Below are 22,567 nucleotides of genomic sequence, written 5' to 3' on the forward strand. Positions count from 1 at the left end.
TTAGTGATTCAGCACTCCGCCACAGGTTTTGCTGCTTTGTATCCTTTCCTGTAATTTGGGCAAATCAATGATCTGTTGAGAAATTTTAAGGAATGTCCTTGACATTAAACAATGTGAAAATAATATGAATTATTCCCAATGAGTAGTTTTTTGGTGGCAAACTTAAGTCACAATAACTATTTGACAAACTCTCTGAGATGTGGGGAAACCCCTATTTTTTTATTTGTGTGGTATAATCACATTTCCTTTGGATAAATAATTCAAAATGTAATATTTCTTTTAACTATTGTCAAGTGAGGTTTTAGCTGAATTTCAGGAAGTTTTTGCTTCTGCTTTGATGTTATCTTTTTTGAGGGACTATGTGTTTTTAAAAAAAAAACAAAAAACTTTTTGTTAGTCCTGCCCTGCCTCCAGTTAGCTATTTGACAAAATTCCTCAAGGCGATATGCTGGTTCAGCAGTTTGATGATATAACTTGACAAGATGTTAGGAATCTTCTTCCTAAAATTATGCTTAAACACAACTGACATTGGGAAAGGAATGCTCACCATGGAGATCATAAGATCCTTGTTTGTACTAGAAGTCACACAGTGCTTATTTTATTTTAAGCCCACTTCCTTTGACAACTGATAGTTTTAAAGTTGCTTCTGCTGCTGTCAGATTTTAACTTCTGTATATTTCAAAATTGACTTCAATTGCTATATATGTTCATGCAGGGTCTAGCCCTTGTTTCCAGGAGTCATTAATCAAAGGCTTCTAGATTACAAGCCCAGCATTATAATCACTACACATTCATAATTACTGGCATGTAATATTTTTCTGTGACAAATACCATTATCCCCAACAGCAGTAGACAAATTGAAATGGCTCTACATCCAATTTGTAAAACCAAATGTCTTGGGGAAATGCTGGTCTGCCAGAAACTCACATCTAAAAATTTCATTCAAAGTAAATGGGATTTTAAAAATGGAAACTGTTTGCCTGTCACCACAGTCTTCATGGCAAATCTAAGTACTGACTTTGAGATTATTTTGATGATGTTGATTAACTGGCTCTGAAACCCAGGTTTACTGCTGTTTTGTGCATTCTCCCCTGCTCCTTCTCCCAATTTATATTGATTTATTGTATGGAATTTGAGGTGAGAACCTTGGGAACATTGAATTAATAGACCATGTTACACAGACCAATTGTTAAGATAAGGTAAAATGTGTACCATCCCCAGATCAGGCACTTAAACAGAACGCGCTTAACAGGTACATTGAAGCAAGCACTAGATTCCTTGCTTGTGTAAGTAAATGCCTTAATTTTTGTGTCAAGTTGGTGTCCTCCTCCAAACTGTTTTGGCTTCGAGTGTGGTTGTGATTCACACGTTCTCACCCCAGCAATTTCTAACTTTTCTTCAACTCGAGTACTGCCTCCCACTTTATTTCTGGTACCCCAATCCCAATTTCATAGGTATATCACTCTGCCTTTAGCTCAACCCTGTTGTCAACCTTTACCACCTCCAACTTGGAGCTGCAATTCTACTGTAAACATTACATAACGGACTAGGTATACCTGGCTCAATGTTACCACGCTGTATGCTCTATCCCATTCTTGATACTCAGATTGCATCACTGGAATCTAGGAGGGACCCTGATTAGTGACTTACCTGGTTGGGTACTATGCCCACTAACACCCTTATCCCCACCCATCTCTGATATCAGTGGAACTGTGGGCTTGGTTTACATGTAATTCTTCAAAACTATGTCTGAATTTATAGACATAAATTCATGATGTTGCCCATGAAGGACTCCTATTTCAAGGCACAAGATGAATTTTGAGTTCTTTCTGATATGAAGGGTTTTTTTTTTGAAATTAAGATAACATTACAGATTGCTCTTGTTTATTTCACTCTAAGCTAAGTATTTGGAGTGGATTACTGACATTTGCTAATAAAATAATGAAAGCCATGTTTTTATTTAATGCTGTACGGGAGTTCCCAAGTGCTGTACAGGCAGTAATATATTCTTGATATGTGGTCATATGTGGTCATTCTTTTCTTTTTCTTGCATAGTCTCTCAGTATCGAGGATTCTGCTTTAGTGCTGTGAGCCCTGTGGTGGTCCATGACTAACTGCATGGGATCTGTTGACTCTGCCATGACTGCTCTGTGAGGAGGGTTGGTAGGTATTTTAGGCATTGATAGGATCCTTCAGCTGTTGATCCTGGTCTTTTGCATGATCCTGACTTGAGGTTCTCAGTGTCATTCTTATAATTCTGCATATTGATCAGACTTGGGTTAGGGATTTCCCAAGACAGGTGAAGATGCTGCATGTTGTATAGAGTTGGATTGTAACCAATCACTGAGCGGACTATGAGAAGAGAGCTACCTTTTCAGTCAGGTTCACACTCAAGATTTAAAAGACGAAACTTTGCAGCAGTTCTTCGGAGTTGGGCTGTGACCAATCACTGAACGTAATTCATTAGAATGGGTGAATAAAAACAACACAGGCGCAAGGACCTTTCTTGGAGTGGGCACTGTTGTGAGTGGGTCAGTTTTGGAGTGACTTTGGCTCATTAGGCTTTGGTGAGATCAGGCTTTGGCAAAGTTAGTATCTGGTAAGTTTTTCTTCTTAATTTTTCATTCCTTGTCTGTAAGGGCATGATAGTGCAGTGGGAATGGCTCCGGGGCAGTGTTTTATACCATGTGTGAGATGTGGGAATTAGACAGTAAGGACATAAGATATAGGAGCAGAATTAGACCATTGGGCTCCTTGAGTCTGCTCTGCCATTTTATCAAGGCTCATCAAATTTTCCTCTCGGCCCTAATCTCCTGCCTTCTCCTTGTATCCCATAATGTCGTGATTAATCAAGAACCTATCAACCTCTGCCTTAAATATACATAAAGACTTGGCCTCCACAGCTGCCTGTGACAAAGAATTCCACAGATTCACCACTCTCTGGATAAAGAAATTCCTCCTCCTCTCCGTTCTAAAAGGACACACCTCTATTCTGAGGCTGTGTCCTCTGGTCGAAGACTCTCCCATAATAGGAAACATCAACTCTGTCAAGGCCTTTCATCATTTGAAAGGTTTCAATGAGATCACCCCTCATTCTTCTGAATTCTAGTGAATATAACCCCAGAGCCATCAAATGCTCTTCTTATGACAAGCTATTCAATGCTGGAATCATTTTCATGAACCTCCTTTGAAGTCATTCCAGTTTCAGCACATCCTGTCTAAGACAAATAGCCCAAAACTGCTCACAATACTCCAAGTGAGGCCTCACCAATAGTTTGTAAAGTTTCAACATTACATCTTGATTTTATATTCTACTCCTTGTGAAATGAATGCTAACATTGCATTTGCCTTCCTCACCACTGACTCAACCTGCAAATTAACCTTTAGGGAATCTGCATAAAGATTCCCAAGTCCCTTTGCACCTCAGTATTTTGTATTTTCTCTCCACTTATAAAGTAATCAACCCTTTCATTTCTTCTACCAAAGTGCATGACCATACACTTCCCAACTCTATATTCTACATGCCATTTCTTTGCCCATTCCCCTGATCTTTCTAAGTCCTTTTGTAGCCTACTTTCACAAAACCACCTACCTCCCCATTTACCTTCATATCATCTGCAAACTTTGCAACAAAGCCATCAATTCCATCATCCAAATCACTGACATATAAAAAGAATCTATCCCAAAACAAACCCCTGTGGAACACCAACAAGACAAAATCTGCAGATACTGGAAATCCAAGCAACACACACAAAATGCTGGAGGAACTCAGCAGGCCAGGCACTATCTCTGGAAAAGAGAATGGTTAACGTTTCAGGCGGAAACCCTTTATTAGGACTGAAGAAAAAAATGAGGAGTCAGAGTTAGATGGTGGGGGTATGGGAGGAAGAAACACAAGGTGATAGATGAAACTGGGAATGGGGAAGGGGTGAAGTAAAGAATTGGGAAGTTGTTTGGTGAAAGAGATACAGGTTTGGAGAAGGGGAAATCTGATTGGAGAGGACAGAAGGCCATGGAAGAAAGAAAAGGGGGAGGAACACCAGAGGGAGGTGATGGGCAGGTAAGGAGATGGGTGGGAGAGGGAAAAGGGAATAGGGAATAGTGAAAGGTGGGGTCATTACCAAAAATTTGAGAAATCTATGTTTGTGCCATCAGGTTAGAGGCTACCCAAACAGAATATAAGGTGTTGCTCCTGCAACCTGAGTGTGGCCTCATCACGATCTTAGAGGAGGCTATGGACTGACATGTCGGAATGGAAAGTTGAATTAAAATGGGTGGCCACTGGGAGATCCTTGTGGAACACAACTAGTTACTGGCATCCAGCTAGAAAAGGCTCCCTTTATTCCCACTCTTGGCTGCCTGCCAATCAGCCACAGCTTTATCCATGCTAGAATCTTTCCTGTAATACCATGGACTTGTAGCTTTTTGAGCAGCCTCATGTATGCACCTCGTCAAAGGCCTTCTGAAAATCCAAGTACACAACATCAAGCGATTGTCCTTTGTCTATCCTGCTTGTTATTTCTTCAAAGGATTCCAACAGATTTATCAGGTAAGATTCTCTCTTGAGGAAACAATGCTAACTACAACCTATTTTACTTTGTGCTTCCAAGTACCCTGAGACCTAATCCTTAGAACTTTGGGGTGCATACCATCTGGTCCCGGTGACTTAACTGACTTAAGACCTTTCAGTTTCTCAAGAATCTTCTCTCTAGTAATGGTAACTTAACACACTTCGTGACCCCTGACACCTGGAACTTCCAGCTTACTGCTAGTGTCTTTCACAGTGAAGACTGATGCATCATACTTAAATTTTTGTCTGCCATTTCATTGTCCCCCATTCCTACTTCTCCAGCATTGTTTTCCAGCGATCTGATATCCACTCTCGCCTCTGTTTTACATTTTATGTATCTGAATTCTGAGACTTGGGACTCTGGGAGAACTTCATTCTCCCAGTTAACTACATCTGCACCAGGTGCACTGAGCTGAAGCTCCTCAGAGAACGTGTTAGGGAACTGGAGCTGCAGCTCAATGAGCTGCTGTTACGGGCAAATGAGGTAATGACAGCTAGGAGACCCCAAGGTTGCAGGAGGTAGGTTAACTGGGTGACTGTCAGGAGAAGGAAGGGAAATGCGCAGCTAGTGCAGAGTACCCCTGTGGCCATTCACCTCAATAATAAGTATACCATTTTAGATACTGTTGAGGGGGACAAGTTACCAAGGGGGAGTTGCAGTGACCGGGTCTCTGGCACTGAGTTAGGTGCTATGGCAGAGAAGAGGACTGCAGTGGTGATAGGATATTCTCTAGTCAGAGGAACGGAGACGAGATTCTGTGTGCATTATAAAGACACCCGGATAGTATGTTGCCTCCCAGGTGCCAGGGTCAGGGCTGTCTCAGATTGGTCCATGGCATTTTAAAGGGGAAAGGTGAGCAACCATAAGACTAATTATATATTGGTACTAATGACATCGGTAGGAAAGGTGAGGAGGTCCTGAAGGACGATTTTAGGGAGCGAGGTAGAAAGTTGAAAATCAGGACCTTTAGGGTAATAATCTCTGGATTGCTGCCCGTGCCATGCACCAGTGAGGGTAAGAAAAAGATGATTTTGCAGGTGAACGCATGGCTGAGGAGCTGGTGTAGGGGGCAAGGGTTCAGATTTATCAATCATTGGTATCTTCTCTGGGGAATGTACAACCTGTACAAAAGGAATTGGTTACATCTGAACCCAAGGGAGACTAATATCCTTACGGTAAGGTTTTCTGGAGCTGTTTGGGAGGGTTTAAACTAATTTGATGGGGGGACGGGAACTGGAGAGATAGTGCAGAGGATGAGGTAGTTGGTTTACAAACAGAGGCGGTGTGTAGCGAGACTGCTAGCAAGGAAAGCCTGATGACAAGGCAAAGTTGCAGTCAACAGGATGAGTTGCAATGTAAAAGGCCAACAAATGGGTGAATACAGGTCTGAAGATGTTGTATTTGAATGCGTGCAGTATATGGGATAAGGGAGATGAACTTGTAGCATCATTACAGATTGGCATTTATGACGTTGTTAGCATCACTGAATCATGGCTGAAAGAAGATTATAGCTGGAAACTTAATGTCCAAGGATACAGATTGTATCGAAAGCATATGCAGGTAGGCAAGGGAGTGGTGTGGCTCTGTTGGTAAAAAAATGGAAATCAAATCAAAAGAAAGGTGACATCGGGTTGGAAGGTGTTGAATTGTTGTTAGTAGAGCTAAGGATCTGCTAGGGTAAAAAGACCCCGAAGGGAATTATATACACTCCCCCCCCCCCAAACAGTAGTAACTATGTGGTCAACAAATTACAATGGAAGAAAGAAAATGTGTGCCAAAAGGGTAATGTTACAATAGTCATGGGTGATTTCAATATGGAGGTAGATAGGCAAAATCTGGTTTGTGCTTGATCCTAGGAGGGGAAATTTCTAGAGTGCTTATTAGATGACTTTCTAGAGCAGCTTTTGGTTGAGCCCACTAGGGGATCAGCTATTCTGGATTGGGTGTTGTCCAATGAATTGGAATTGATTAGAAAACTTAAGGTAAAGTAATGCTTATCGGAAAATGATCAAAATATGATAGAATTCACCCTGCAACTTGAAAAGAAGAAACTAAAGTCAGATATATCAGTATTACAGTGGAGTAAAGGGAGTTACAGAGATGTGAGAGAGGAGCTGGCCAAAATTGATTGGTGGGAAAAAATACACTAGTGGGGTGACGTTAGAGCAGGAATGGATGGAATTTCTGGAAGCAATTTAGAAGGCACAGGAGGTATACGTCCCAAAGAGGAAGCAATACTCTAAGATCAGGATGACACAACCATGGCTAACAACAAGAGAAGTCAAAGCCAACAGAAAAGCCAAAGAGAGGTCATATAATAGAGCAAAAATTAGTGGGAAGTTGAAGATTTGGAACCTTTTTTAAAAAAAAACACAAAAAAAACAAACAAACCAGCTGAAGGCCATAAAAAAAAAAGTCATTAAGAAGGAAAAGATGGGATACAAAGGTAAGTTAACCAATAATATTAAAAAGGATACAGAAAGTTTCTTCAGATATATAAAATGTAAAAGAGGTGAGAGTAGATATTGGACTGTTGGAAAATTATGCTGGAGAAGTAGTAATGGAGGGGGGAGCAAGGAAATGGATTAACTCTAAGTATTTTGCATCAATCTTCACTGTGGAAGACACTAGTAGTAAAGCAGAAGTTCAGGAATGTCAAGGGTCAGAATTCTGTGAATTTCCCCCGGGGAAGGTTCATGGGAAACTGAAAGGTCTGAAAATAGATAAGTCACTCCTGGACTATATGGTATACGTACCAGTGTTCTGAAAGAGATGGCTGATGGACTCTTGGAGGCTATAGTAATGATCTTTCAAGAATGAATGGATTCTGGCATGGTTCTGGGGGGATGAAAAATTGCAAATGTTACTTAACTCTTCAAGAAAGGCGACAGCCAGAAGAATGGAAATTGTAGGCTGGTTCGTCTGACCTCAGTGGCTGGAAAGATGTTCGAGTTGATTCTTAGGGATGAGACCTCTGGGTACCTGGAGGCACATGATAAAGTAGGCTGCAGTCAGCATGGTTTCCTCAAGGGAAAATCTTGCCTGACAAATCTGTTGGAATTTTGAAGAAATAACAAGTAGGAAAGACAAAGGGGAATCAGTTGATGTTGTGTACTTGGATTTTCAGATGGCCTTTGACCAGGTGCCACATGAGGCTGCTTAACAAGCTACAAGCCCATGCTATTACAGGAAAGATTCTAGCTTGGATAAAGCAGTGGCTGATTGGCAGGAAGTAAAGAGTGGGAATAAAGGGAGCCTTCTCTAGCTGGTTTCTGTTGAGTAGTGCTATTCCATTGGAGTCTGTGTTGGGACAGATTCTTTTTACGTTGTATGTTAATGATTTGGATGATGGAATTGATGACTGTTGCAAAGTTTTCAGACGATATGAAGATAGGTGGAGGAGCAGGTAGTTTTGAGGAAGTAGAGAAGCTACAGAAGGATTAGACAGATTAGAAGAATGGACAAAGAAATGGCAAAGGGTTGGGAAGGGTTTGGTTATGCACCTTTGATAGAAGAAATGAAAGGATTGACTTTTCTAAAGGGAGAGAAAATATAAAAACCAGAAGTGCAGAGGGACTTTGGAATCCTTTTGCAGGATTCCCTAAAGGTCATTTTGCAGGTTGAGTCTGTGGCAAGGAAGGCAAATGCAATGTTAGCACTTATTTCAAAAAGACTAGAATATAAAAGTAAGGATGTAATGTTGAAAGTTTATAAAGCACTAGTGAGGCCTCACTTGGGAGTATTTGAGCAGTTTTGAGCCCCTAATCTTAGAAAGGATGTGCTGAAATTGGAGAGAGTTCAAAGGAGGTTCACAAAAATGATTCCAGCATTGAATGGCTTGTCATATGAAGAGCATTTGATGACTCTCGGCCTGCATTCACTGGAATTCAGAAGAATCAGGAATGACTCATTGAAACCTATCGAATGATGAAAAGCCTAGATAGAGTGGATGTTTCCTTTCATGGGAGAATCTAAGACCAGAGGACACAGCCTCAGAATAGAGCGGCAGCCTTTTAGAATGCAGATGAGGAGTAGTTTCTTTAGTCAGAGAGTGGTGAATCTGTGGAATTCTTTGCCACAGGCAGCTGTGGAGGTCAAGTCTTTATGTATATTTAAGGCAGAGGTTGATACAGTGGTTTCTTGATTGGTCAGGGCATGAAGGGTTACATGGAGAAGGCAGGAGATTGGGGCTGAGAGGAAAAATTGGATGAGCCACAATGAAATAGCAGAAAAGACTAGATTGGCCAAATGACCTAATTCTGCTTTTGTATGTTATGCTCTTGTGGTTATATGACAATGACTTGGATGATGGAATTGTTGGCTTTGTGATCATGTTTGTGGACGATCCTAAGATGAGTGGAGGGGCAGGTAGTTTTGAGGAAATGGAGAATCTACAGAAGGACTTGTACAGATCAGAAGAATGGGCAAAGAAGTAGCAGATGGAATACATTGTCGGTAAGTGCATGGTCATGCACTTTCGTAGAAGAAATGAAAGGATAGACTATTTTCTATATGGAGAGAAAATTCAAAAATCTGAGGTGCAAAGGAACTTGCGAGTCTTCTTGCAGGATTCCCTAAAGGCTAATTTGCAGGTTAAGTTTGTGCTGAGGAAAGCAAATACGATCTTAGCATTAATTTCAAGAGGATTAGAATATAAAAGCAAGGGTGTAATTTTGAGGCCTGAGAAGGCACTGGTGAAGCCTTACTTGGAGTATTGTGAGCAGGTTTGGGCCTCTTGATTCCAAGATTGAAAGGCTTGTCATATGGAAAGTGTTTGATGGTTCTGGGCCTCTACTTACTGGAGTTCAGAAGGAAATATGTGAACTTTCAAATGTTGAAAGGCTTCGATAGAGTGGATGTGGAGAAGATGTTTCCTATGGTGGGGAAGTCTAAGACCAGAGGATACAGCCCCAGAATAGAGTGGTACCTTTTAGAATGGAGATGAAGAGGAATTTCTTAAGCCAGAGAGTTGTGAATCTGTGGAATTTGTTGCTACAGGCAGCTGTGGAGGCAGAGATGTTTGGTATATTTAAGGCAGGGGTTGGTGGATTCTTGATTAGCAGATATGAGGAGAAGGGGCTGAGAGGGAAAATGGATCAGCCATGATGAAATGGCAGAGCAGACTCAGTGGGCCATATGGCCTAATTCTAGTCCTATGTCTTATGGTCTTGTGTTTCAATCTGCTTTGAGTACATGCTTGAATCATTTCTTCTGTTCATGTAATCTCTGAAAGTAGTGTAGCTCCAAAATTGAGTCCATGCGTTAGCAGTCTGGTTTCACGGATGTGAAAAATTTGCATTCCCGCACTAACTATAACTACGATTTAATTACTGAAGAGACCAGCCTCAGAGGTGATACTGTCAGGGGATTTGGAGGAATTTAACGGAGGAAGAAATGGTGGTACTTCTCCAGTGGTTTGAAGACCTCTAGATATTTTGTGTCTCAAATGTAGGAAATTTGGCAGCCAATTTGTATGTGGCAAGTTCCCTTGGGCAACAATGTCATTAAAAATCATAAAGCATGTTTCTCAGAAGTGATTTAACATTATTGTGCTATATCTGCAGTAGCTCAGTTATTTGATTAGCATGTTGACAGGATAGAAAATTAAGAAATGAGCTCCATGGCATTAATGGCTTCTCATGGTCACTTTGGTCTTGCATTTTGCGAAAAGGAAAAAGACCCAGGGATAACATTTTAGTTTTGTAATGTACAGACTACCTGATTTATCTTTTCCATTGACCATGATGGAAGGGAAATCCAAGATTGAATTTAAATAGTTATTGATTTAGAAGCCCATTTTACGAGGGGTGATTGATAAATTCATGGCCTAAAGTAGAAGGAGTCAATTTTGGAAAACCTAGTACATTTATTTTTCAACATAGTCCCCTCCTACATTTACACACTTAGTCCAGCGGTCGTGGAGCATACGGATCTTGAACCTCCAGAAAGTGTCCACAGCAGGGGTGATTGATAAGTTTGTGGCCTAAAGTAGGAGATGAGTTATACAGCTCTCATTACATGCACATGCAGGTCAACTCTGAGTGTTTATGGAGAAAGTTTGAAGTTAATAACTCATCGGGGTAATTGATGTTCGTGGCCTAAGGTAGAAGGAGATGAGTTATTTTCTGCATAATCACTCAAGGAGTTAACCTGCATGTGCATGTAATGAGAGCTGTATAACTCATCTCCTTCTACCTTCGGCCACAAACTTATCAATCACCCCTGCTGTGGGCGCGTTCTAGAGGTCCAAGATCCGTATGCTCCACGACCGCTGGACTAAGTGTGTAAATGTAGGAGGGGACTATGTTGAAAAATAACTGTGCCAGGTTTTCTAAAAATTGACTCCTTCTACCTTAGGCCATGAATTTATCAATCACCCCTCATACAGCCTTGCTGAATTTAAATTTTAACTTCCTTTTTTTTTAATCACTAATTTTTATTGCAACACCAACAAATTACATTCAATACAACCAGTTACCGGTTACATTTTGACTGTTTAACTCAGCCACCCCGCAACCCTCATCCCCACCCCTCTCTCCACTCCTCCCCCCTCCACCCCTCTCTCTCTTCCCCCCACCAACCAACTGAATAGTAGCGCATACACAGACAGAGCATTCCTATTTTAACAGAAGATCTTTTAAGTTAGATATCAAATTTGTCCACATTAAGATTGTGTTTGGTCGTGCATCATTTACTCTTGCTGATGATAATTCCAGGTAAGAAATGTCCAAAAGGCTCCGAAGCCAGTGAGCACTTGAAATATCATGAGGCAGCTTCCAACGCTGGACTACAATTTTCTTAGTTGCAGTCAGGGCTGCCAGCCAGATTTTGCGTGTTTTTTCCGTAAGGGAAAGGTGGGAGTCATCATTTAGAAGATGTACAGCAGGGTCCATTGGTAATTGTACCCCTATTAGTTCTGTAAGAGTACTGATATCCTTCCCCCATGAACCAAAAACCCCTGGACATTCCCATACAACATGTATAAAACAGCCAACGGTTCCATGGGGGCAAAATGAGCAATATGGGTCAGGAACCAGTCCCATCTGATGTCTAATTCTCGGTGTTAGGTATGCTCTATCACCAAATTTCAAGTGTATACTGTATACCGATGCTTTGGGTTTTCCGAAGCACTGGCAGCATTATCTGAAATTGCATCCCAGTCTAAGTTTTGTCCCAATTCAGATATGTCCCTATCCCAGGCTTTCATTCCTGATGTGGGCATATATTTCTGGGAGTTTAATTTATCAAAGATATATGACACTATCTGTCGTGGAGCACTCTGTATCCAGCATAAAATGGGATGGTCCTTTAAATCTGACCCCCAGGGAACCCTGTAGACTTTACAAGCTGATCTTACTCTAAAGTAGAAGAAAAGAGAGTATTTATCAATATTATATTAAGATACCAGTTCTTGAAAGCTAAGGATAGTACTTGCCCCATTAATATCTTGAAGAGAAGAAATACCTTGATCCTCCCAAGTTCTGTTAGTGAATGGTTTCCCCCCAGATAAAAAATGATTATTGTTCCATAATGGAGATGATTTGCACCATACGCTTTTAAATGTTAGGAATTTTTCTGCTGCTTGAAATACTTGTAGCATATGGGTTAAAATTGGACCGTAATACAAATCACATTTTTTGGTAGACACACCCATAAGGAGAAAGTCCTTCAACCTTATTGGTGCTATTAGCTCTTGTTCTATATTTTTCCCTGACAAAACTTTATCCTCCTCCATCCAGTAGCTGAGACTTTTTAATACAAATGCCCAGTGATACAGTTTAAAATTTGGACAAGCCAATCCCCCATCCGACTTTTTGAATTGTAGAGCTGACCACTTTATATTGGGTCGTTTACCATTCCAAACATAGATCGTAGTAAGGAGTCCAGTTTTTGCCAATATCTTGCTGGAGGCGCAAGTGGGATGATTGAGCTGATAAAATTAATGCGGATTAAGATGTTCATTTTAATGACCGATATTTGGGCTGGGACTGATGCTGGCAGGTATCTCCATCTATTAATATCTTCTATTTTTTTCAAAATTAAAGAGTAATTTGTTTTAGCCACAGATGATAGGGAAGTATTAACTCTAATACCCAAGTAGAGGACCTCATTTGTAACATTAAGCTAGGGAGCGAGAGACTCCTTACTTTTATCTGTATTAATCAGCATCAGTGCTGATTTTGACAGATTAACTTTGTATCCTGAAAGAAATTCAAATTGCTTCAGTGTTTTTAAAACATAGGGGAGAATTTGTTGAACATTTGCCATTTAAACTAATGTGTCGTCCGCGGAAAATTATACCGAATGTGATGTTGTACCTATTGTAATAGGGGAGATCTGAGGATAGTTTCTAATTAAATGTGAAAGCGGTTCAATAGATATAGTAAAAATTAAAGGAGACAAAGGGTCCCTTGTTGTTTGCCCCGTCGTATGTCAAATTACTCTGAGAAACCTCCTCCCACACATACCCAGGCTGAAGGATTAGCATATACTGTTTGAATCATATTGATAAATTTATCGCTGAACTTAAATTCCTTTAGAACTCTCCAAAGGTGTGGCCATTCAAGCGATTGAAGGCTTCTTCAGCATCTAGAAATAGCAGGCCACAGGCAGGCGGGATTTTATGTGTTGCACTCAGTATGTGTAAGAGCCGGCGAATATCATCAGATGCAAGACGTACCCTGATAAAGCCCGTTTGATCTGGGCTAATTAGTTTCCCAACTACTATCTCGAGTCTACTGGCTAAGACTTTGGAAAATATCTTGAGGTCGGCATTTATCAAGGAGATTGGACGGTGATTGGCACACTCCAAGGGGCCCTTACCGGGCTTAGGTATAACTGTGAGCAGGGCTGTGTTTAGATCTCTATGGAAAGCGCCATTTCCAATAGCATAATTTAATGTTTCGAACCATACTGGTCCAAGAATATCCCAAAGTGCTAGGTAAAGTTCCACAGGTATGCCATCTATACCTGGCATATGGCCCTTACTTATAGCTTTGACTAGCTTATCCAGTGTAACAGGGGAGTCTAGAGTTTTGGTGTCTTCAAATGACAATGTAGGTCTAGTCCACTAAAAAACTTGGTGAAGTCATTCTCAGAAGGAACTGAGCCACTTGTATACAGTTCTTTAAAGTAATTCTTGAATGTCTTGTTTATTAACTTCCTATTTTTTAAATTAAATGTTTACTCTATTATTACCCTCCACTTCATTCCTCTGCTAATGGTGTTTAGTTCATTGCAGAGTACATTTCCATAAATAGTTTCCAAATTATTTTTCTAATCCATATGCTGTAGATCAGACTAATCACTCATATGGTCATCACAGTGAGGTCTGCATTTGGCCTGATCTAATGTATGACAAGTAGTTACTCCCAGAAAAGATTGTTAGCTGGTATATGGCAAATATAAACAAAATCACAAGAGATTCAGTTCTGTTTTACACTAATATTGACAAGTTGATTTTTATAAAAGCAACCCTTTAAATTGTTTTAAGAATTTCGGGATTAGTTTTAGTAAGTTGTTTGTACCTATTTAGTTGAAGTTGTTGTTTTCCTGTAGCATTCCATTTGGAGATTTCATAGCTTCTGGGTGTGATGGGGACTAAGGGAGTATAATATGATGAGAGGCATTGATTGTGTGGATAGCCAGAGACTTTTTCCCAGGGCTGAAATGGTTAACACAAGGGGGCATAGTTTTAAGATGTTGGAAGTAGGTACAGAGGGCATGTCAGGAGTAAGTTTTTCACACCGAAAGTGGTGGGTGCGTAGAATGCACTGCCTGCGACAGTGGTGAAGGCAGATACAATGGGGTCTTTTAAGAGACTCTTTGATAGATACATGGAGCTTAGAAAAATGGAGGGCTATGCGGTATGGAAATTCAAGGCAGTTTCTAGGGTAGGTTACATGGTTGGCACACATTTTGGGACAAAGGGCCTGGAACGTGCTCTAGATTTTCTATGTTCAATGTTCTATGATATATCTTTGTTATCTCAGGCAACCCCCTCAGGTCATGGATGACTACTACTCTGGTCACAAACATTGGAAGATACCTTATTTCTTAAATATATAGTGGCTATTGCACACCAGCTGACATCAGGACTTTATGAAGGGAGGGCCTGTTCCAATGGCAGAAACCCAGATGAATGGAAACCAAATTCTTCTGTGTAGACTCAGTGTTGCATATGCACACCCATCTACAAAGATATGCCAATGCACACCCATGCAGCCCACATCATTTTCTTTTGGTTGCTTCCTCTATGCTGCATCCCAAGCTCTTCTCTCTCCCTCACTTTCTTTACTTCAGTCACTCATTGGCCTCTTGAGGATAGTGATGTATGCAACATTTCTTGCTCAGTATTTTTTAACATTTGTTTGTATTCACAATGGATTACCTTACCTGCCAGTTTGAATTTTGGTCTTTCTGACCTATGTGAATAGGGGATTCTGTGGATAAACTTTTACTGCGATTGAGAAAGCTTTTAAAACAAAATTTGAAGGTTCATTTATTATCAAATTATGTAACCATATACAACTGAGTTTTGTCTTCTCCAGATAGCCATGAAAAAAAGAAAAACCATGGAAGTCATTTTGAGAGAAATATCAAACACACCCCCACACAAAAAAGTATGGGAGCCTGATCATCAATCCCCCAAACCCTCCTCCCTTGCACAAAAAATTCTAACCAAACGGAACAAGAGCATCAAACCCCAAACTCCCTCCTCTCGTACAAGAAAAAGGAAAGGAACACGCAAAAACACGGAATATAAAAACCAAGATCTGAAAAAGTCCACAATCCATAAATGCATTCTTCCGATCTATAAATGCAGAACCATGGTAACATCCTCTGACATCATCAAAAGAGAGAGAGACACCACTCAAATGCAGAGGCCTACCTACCTGCCTCTGTGTTCCCAGAATTGTCAACTTCATTAGCAATGTTGTAAATATACTTTTAATAAAGTGGAAGTTAAAAATATAGGGGTTCACAGCAAACAATACTGACTGAAGGAAAACAAATTTAATTGACAAAATAGGATCTGTTTTAAGAGCAGGAAACAAAGTGATAGAAATACCATGACAGGAACTAGCATAGTTATTTTGACAGGAAAATATTTAAATTCGATGATCATTAGAGATAAATGATGTGCATTCAGTTGCTTGGCATAATTCGGTTGCCATGCCCGATTAATGTACCTTGAGATTCATTTTCTTGCAGGCATTTACAGGAAAATAAAGAAATTCAGTAGAACTTACAAAAAATTATACATAACCAAATTGACATGTAACAAATGTGTAAAAGACATTTTGTGCCAATAAAAGTGAGAACATGCATTATAGAGTCCTCAAAAGTGAGTCTGTAGGTTGTGGAATCAGAGTTGTGCTGAGTGAAGTTATCCACGACAGTTCAGGAACCTGATGGTTGTTGGGTAATAACTGTTCCTTCCCTTTTATTCCATGGTCTACTGTCCTAACAGATTCCTCCTTCAGCTCAATACCTCTTCCACCTATCACCTCCTAGTTTCTCATATCATTGCCTTTTATCTCCCCCTCTCCTGAATTCACCAATTGTATTCCTCCCTGTACTCCTCCCCTTTAACCTTTTTTATTCTGCCTTTTGCCCTTTTCCTTTCTGCTCCTTTATGAAGGGTCTTGGCCCAAAATAGATGATTGTTCATTGCCTTCTATAGATGCCGCCTGACCTGCTGAGTTCCTCCAGTATTTTGTGTGTGTGTTGTTTATGACTATGAATATTTCAGAATTTTAATTCTCTCAGGACCGAAACATTTGTGAAAATGTACTTAGCAGACAATTACTTTTAAGTGGTCAGGCATATAAGAGTATTACATACAATGCAAATCGGTGGATTTTACAAAAACAATTAATTTGTGGCTGGAGAGCCCCAAGATCAGAGTTAATAATCCATGTTTTAAATACACAGTCAGTATGCTGAAGGGAAATATTAAAACAATTGCCAGAAATTCTTTTTTAAAAAAGCTAAACGATGCGATTCGGTTTGAGAGGGTGCAGAAAAAGACTCCCAAGGATGTTGCCAAGACTGGATAGGCTTGGACTGCTTTCTGTGGAGTGAAGGAAGCTGAAGAGTGACCTTGTAGAGGTTTATAAAGTCTTGAGAGACACATACTGTATAAGGTGAATGGTCAGTCTTTTCCCCAAGGTAGAGGGAGTCTAAAGCCAGAGGACATAGGTTTAAGAGGTGAGGGTAAAAATTTTAAGAAGACTTAAGATGTGCATTTTTCAGATTGATGGAACGAGCTGTCAGAGTAAGTAGCTGAGGCAGGTAAATTTCAGTGTTTGCAGACAGGTACTGTACATAGATAGGAAAGGTTTAGAGGAATATAGGCCAAATGTAAGCAGATGGACTGGCTCAGGAAGACACTTTAGTTGCTAGTTGGGCCAAAGGATGCATTTCTGTTCAAGGATATAATTTTTTTGACTCTGTAACCTTTAATAAAAAAAAACCCCGATAAGCCTTTGCATTTATTTACCACAGTTATTACATAGAACATAAAACAGTACAGCACAGGAACAGGCCCTTCAGCCCACAATGCTGTGCTGAACCAATTCAATTAGTAACCAAATAGCCAATTAAACTAATTACTTCTGCTTACACAAAGTCTATATCTTTCCATTTCCCTCACATTCATGTGCCTATCAAAATGTTTCTTGAAACATTCCTAATGTATCTGTCTGTACCAGCATCTCAGAGAGTGCATTCCAGGCACCCACCATCTTCAGTATAAAAAAACAAAAAAATTTACCCCTCACATCTCCTTTGAAACTACCTCCTCTCACCTTAAACGCATGTCCTCTTGTATTATACATTTAAACCCTGGGAGAAAGATACAATCTGCCTATCTATTCCCCTCATAATCTTAGAAACCTCTATTAGTTCTCCCCTCGGCCTCTACCATTCCAGAGAAAACAACCTAAGTGTGCCCAACCACTTGTTATAGCACATTCCTTCTAATCCAGGCAGCATCCTGGTAAGCCTCCTCTACACCTTCAAAGCCTCAACATCCTTCCTATAATGGAGTGACCAGAATGGTATTCAATACTCCAAATGTGGCCCAACTAGAATTTTATAAAGCTGCAATATAACATCCTGACTTTTGAAAGCAATGCCTCGATTAATAAAGGTAAGCATAGCAAATGCCTTCTTTACCACCCTATCAAACTGGGTAGCCAATTTCAGTGAGCTATGAATTCGGACCCCAAGATCCCTCTGCTCATCCACGCTGTCAAGGGTCCTGCCCTTAACAGTGTACTGTCTCTTTAAATTTGACCTACCAAGCTGCATCATTTCACACTTGGCCAGGTTAAACTCCGTCTGCCATCTCTCTGCCCATATTTGCAACTGATCACTGTATTTTTTGCTAGTCTTCTATCCTACCTACAACACCACCAATCTTCATATCATCTACAAACACTAACCCATCCATCTCTTTTTTTCATCCAGATCATTTATATGCATAACAAAGAGCAGAAGTCCCAGTACTAATCCTGCAGACACCACTAATCGCAGATCTTCATCTAGAGTAAGCCTCATCAACCACTGTGCTCTATCTTCTGTGGGTGAGCCAGTTCTGAATCCAAATGGCCAATCCACCGTGGATCCTATACATTTTAATCTTCTGGATGAGCCTCCCATGAGGGACCTTGTCAAATGACTTACTAAAATCCATGTAGATAACAACACAGCTCTATCTTCATCACCTCTTCAAAAAACTCAACCAGGTTCAAGAAAATCTGCAGATGCTGGAAATCCAAGCAACACACACAAAATACCAGAGGAACTCATTCGTGCAGGCAGCATATATGGAAAGAGTAAACAGTGGACATTTTGGACTGAGTCTTTTTATCAGAACTGGAAATAAAGATAAGAAGTCAGAGCAGGAGGTGGGGGGAGGGTTTCCTCCAGGTGCTTTGGTTCTTCCCATAGTCCAAAGATGTACTGGTTAGTAGGTTAATTAGTCATTGTAAATTTTCTGATGATTAGGCTAGGGTTAGGTGTGTTACTAGGTGGCTCAACAATTTGGGCTGGAAGGGCATGCTTTGTGTTATTATATCCCATCAACCCCTGGGGACTTAACCATGCTCTTCAGGAGACCCAACATTACCTCCTCCTTTACCTCAATGCCCTAGCTTACTAATAATTTCTTCACGGATATCCCTACCCTTCACGCTCTTCTCTTTGGTAAATACTGAGGTATGGTCCTCATTAACGACCTCATCCACATTTTCTGCATCCAAGCAAATGTTCCCCCATTTATCCTTGAGTGGTCCCACCCTCTCCCTAGTTATCCTCTTGCTCCTGATGTATGTATGCCTTGGGATTCTCTTTAATCCTTATTGCAAAGGACTTTTCCTGGTCCCTTCGGGCTTTCCTATTTCCCTTCCTGAGTTCTTTTCTAGCTTCTTTATAATCCTGAAGGGCTCTGTTTGATTCTAGCTTTCTAAACTTTACATACTTTCTTTATCTTCTTGACTAAATTCATCACATGTCTTGACATTGAAGGTTCTCTTACCTTGCCATCTTTGTCCTTCCTTCTGACTGGAACACATCTGTCTATGGTATGTGCAGTTGGTCTTTAATTCATTCATCCATTCTTAATTACTACAAAATCAATTTAGGTCATATATTGTAGCACCTTTTTTATATATCAACATCTAAAGCTAGAGATGGACCAGGCCTTAGACCATAAAACTATAAAACAATAGAGCAGAATTAGGCTATTCAGCCCATCGAGCCTCTTCCGCCATTTCATCATGGCTGATCTTGGATCCCACTCAACCGCATATACCTGCCTTCTCGCCATATCTTTTGATGCTCTGACCAATCAGGAAACAATCAACTTTTTCCTTAAATATACCCATGGACTTGACCTCCACCGCAGTCTGTGGCAAAGCATTCCACAGATTCACTACTCTCTTGCTAAAAAAAAAATTCCTCCTTACCTCTGTTTTAAAAGGTCATCCCTGAATTTTGAGGCTGTGCCCTCTAGTTCTGGATACCCCCACCTTAAGAAACATCCTCTCTATATACACCCTATCTAGTCCTTTCAACATTCGGTAGGTTTCAATGAGATCCCCACGCATTCTTCTGAATTCCAGTGAGTACAGGCCCAAAGCTGCCAAACGCTCCTCATATGTTAACCCTTTCATTCCCAGAATCATCGTCATGAACCTCCTCTGGACAGCACAACCTTTCTGAGATATGGAGCCTAAAACTGTTGACAGTACTCCAAGTGCGGCCTGACTAGTGTCTTATAAAGGCTCAGCATTATCTCCTTGCTTTTATATTCTATTCCCCTTGAAATAAATGCCAACATTGCATTTGCCTTCTTTACCACAGATCCTCTCTTGGGAGTCTTGCGCGAGGACTCCTAAGTCCTTCTGTACCTTTGATGTTTTAATTTTCTCCCCATTTAGATAATAGTCCACACTATTGTTCCTTTTACCAAAATGCATTATCATACATTTCCGAACTGTACTCCATCGGCCACTTTTTTGCCCATTCTTCCAATTTGTCTAAGTTCCTACTGCAATCGCATTGCTTCCTCAGCACTACCTACCCCTCCACCTATCTGTATTATCTGCAAACTTTGCCACAAAACCATCAATTCCATAATGTTCCATCAAAGCCCTGCAAGGACCTGCTCTGAACCCTAATTCTGGATCCCAAGCATGGATGGGTTTATGCTTTACTTTGATTGTCTGATTCTTCCCTCTTGTCCTTCTGCTAGATTGCTGGCCACATCTTTTAAGTAGCTGGTGTTGACCTGAGAGTTTCAATCCCATTGAGCCCAACAGAAAGGTTTCTCACCTGAAATGGGTGCCAGATCCTGGGTATCCCATGCTTTATAAAGCACAGATAAATACAGAAATGTGTAAGCGGTCAAACAAGAACTGCAGATTTCCTTCATTCTGTGGATATGTGTGAGTAAAATGTTTACCTGAAAATACATCTCACGTGATAGTGATTTCAACTACTAGAGTGGCAAAAAACACTTCGTTCACATATATCCTCAGAGTGAGGAAATCTGCAGTCCTTGTTTGATCTGACAATATTTAACCTTGAACAAGACGGTTGACTCCAAATTACCCTCTGAAATGATTTAACAAGTGACTCAGTTCAAGAGTAATTGGGAACTGACAATAAATGCAGACTTTGCTGGAGACGCCACAGTCCATAAAATATATCCACTGTATTAAACAGTATCAATGCAGATATTCGATCATATAATTGAGTTATTTTTGTGTCCGGGACCCAGAGGGTTGAATATGCCTGGGCAGTGTGGAGATGTTGCAATGTATTGAGACGAGGCAAGCCTGGCCACCTTACTTCCTGCTTTGCATGCGAAGTCCTGACCCCGACATCCCGGCGGAGGTTTTCCCCCCCTCATCTTTGTGCTACTAACTGTAAGTGAGACAAGTACCCTGGGAACTTTCTTGTTCAGTTGGCAGAAACTTTGAATCGGAATAGCTAACCTCGAACGCCAGTCACTCCAATTTAGCGACTAAAAGGCAAACTTTGCGACGGGGCACTACATTCTGCTGAACATGGCGCGTAGTGTTATCTGTTTACAGGATGCAACGCGTCCTACTGTAAAAGGCTAAAGTGTCGCGGCTGAGACAGGGGAGTCATCGAAAGGGAAACTTTTTGCAGAAAATCAATAATTTGCACTACGCAGAAATAAACTAGCAGCTCTCAGGTTGGCTCTTGTCACCGTTTCTTTGCATTCACGAGCGGGGCAAAGGGATTGCATGCGAGTGCAAAAGGTAGGTGAGAATTCGAGGCTATTTTTGGGTGATGGTAAAAGATGACTTTTTCTATGGTTGTATTTTCTTCCTCTGTACGACGGTATGCAGCGGCGAGGAAAGTCCACATGCACTTTGTTTGGAGTTGCAGTATACGAAGGGGTGGTGCACTTACCTGGCTGGTGTGTGAGGTTGTCCTAACTCCTCTGACATTAGCACACGCATCGCGGGGCTGTGCGCCGCGCTGCGGAGCCGGACGCCAGGGGCTTGGCCAAGAAGCTGTTGCAACCACAGGCACCCGTGCTGCCGCTCCTTTGCGCACAGTTTTTGATTGTGTGCAGGAGCTTAGTGCATGTTTGCAAAGGTTAGAAAGTTAGATGACCCACGCGTGTTGGCACAGAAGAAAGTCATTTTCAAGGATAGTTGTAGGAAGTTCATTGCCGTTCCTCCGCCCCCCCCCCCCCCCAGCTATAATCTGCCTTTACTGTGTTTGTTGCAACACTGCAAGGAAGGGGCGGGGAGTTAGAGCTCTTTGGAGTTGAAAGCAGAAGTCGTCAGTCTTGTCCAAAAAACATTTTTGTTGGGCTGTGTTCTGGGTCGGGACAAATTTTTTAAGGTGAAATACGAATGACAGGTTCCCTAAATTTTGAGCGAACGCACGTTCCAAGGGCAAGACGATCAGGTGAATTTGTTCCTGTTTATGTGAATTTGGTTTGATTCAGTTGATTTTTTCCTGCATCTACTTACGTCTGGCAAAAGTTGTGCACTTTGGCCGAAGGCATCCCGTCCTTTCGTGGAACCTTTGTGTGGGGATTAACCTATGGGCAATGCAAAGAATTAAAAAAGGAAACCATATTTTTTAATATGTGATCGCATTTTGAGATTACAGACTCGACTAGATTTTTGATAAATGTACTGCCGATATTTTTGCAGGATTATATGCTTTGACGCAGTTGTCAAGGCAACCATCAAAAATTCAAATTGGAAGAGACAAATATTTTGCACAAGTTTTGTAATGTTGTTGAGAAATACAGTGTGGAAGCAGGCGGTTTGGCCCAGTAAATGCATGCTGACTCTCACCCATTCACACTAATCCTTCATTATTCCCATTTTCATTCACCCTATATTGTCAATAATTTCCTCCCGGTTCGACCACTGAACTACACAGGGCAATTTAATAGTGGCCAATTAACCTCCCAACCTGCTCACCTTTGGCAG

The 22,567-nt window shown here is 40.9% G+C and overlaps 2 protein-coding genes across 5 annotated transcripts in view; one reads left to right on the plus strand and one right to left on the minus strand.

Annotated features, from left to right (window-relative positions):
- Positions 1-19,205, minus strand: part of ubr2 (ubiquitin protein ligase E3 component n-recognin 2) — a 229,502-nt gene extending 210,297 nt beyond the window's left edge. The window contains exon 1 of the mRNA XM_073050723.1: positions 19,117-19,205. The gene's annotated coding sequence lies outside the window, so the exon portion shown is untranslated. The remainder of the gene's footprint in view (positions 1-19,116) is intronic.
- The window catches only part of LOC140730399 (transcriptional-regulating factor 1-like), a 255,963-nt gene that overhangs the window by 28,431 nt on the left and 204,965 nt on the right, over positions 1-22,567 (plus strand). For 3 of the 4 annotated variants that reach the window (XM_073050732.1, XM_073050735.1, XM_073050736.1), the window contains exon 1: positions 21,191-21,370. The exons of the other annotated variant lie outside the window; for it this stretch is intronic. The gene's annotated coding sequence lies outside the window, so the exon portion shown is untranslated. Of the gene's footprint in view, positions 1-21,190; positions 21,371-22,567 lie in introns of those variants that run through there. 4 annotated transcript variants of the gene reach the window in all.

Source organism: Hemitrygon akajei, chromosome 7 (genome assembly GCF_048418815.1).
Source record: "Hemitrygon akajei chromosome 7, sHemAka1.3, whole genome shotgun sequence".
NCBI classification, from domain to species: Eukaryota; Metazoa; Chordata; class Chondrichthyes; order Myliobatiformes; family Dasyatidae; genus Hemitrygon; species Hemitrygon akajei.